Raw genomic sequence first — 358 nt, 5'->3', positions numbered from 1 at the left:
CCAGTCAAATGACAGTGATCACGTACTCGCGAGTCGTCAGGCGCAAACGGTTTCTCGCACACATGACAGTGTGTGGCGTTGTGAAATCTTTCCCAATCGTTTCGCGTGAAATCTGCCATGGGTACATTAGTGGATATAATAGATTTTACTTTGTGTGCTAAACATCTTAATTCATCGGCGAACCATGCAACGCAATCCGTATCGCGACGAAACTGATACGTCGATAACGCGTCATTATACGAGCAGTGTACGTAATAACCTATGCTAAATACTTGATGATGCTGATATTTGTAGCTCGGTGTTTCCGGATCTCTTTCCATTTTTGTCAGGATACATTCCAGGTCGGCATACACGACAA

This window comes from Wasmannia auropunctata, unplaced genomic scaffold, assembly GCF_000956235.1.
Source record: "Wasmannia auropunctata unplaced genomic scaffold, wasmannia.A_1.0 LD334762.1, whole genome shotgun sequence".
Taxonomy (NCBI): domain Eukaryota; kingdom Metazoa; phylum Arthropoda; class Insecta; order Hymenoptera; family Formicidae; genus Wasmannia; species Wasmannia auropunctata.
This window is presented reverse-complemented; position numbering follows the sequence as displayed.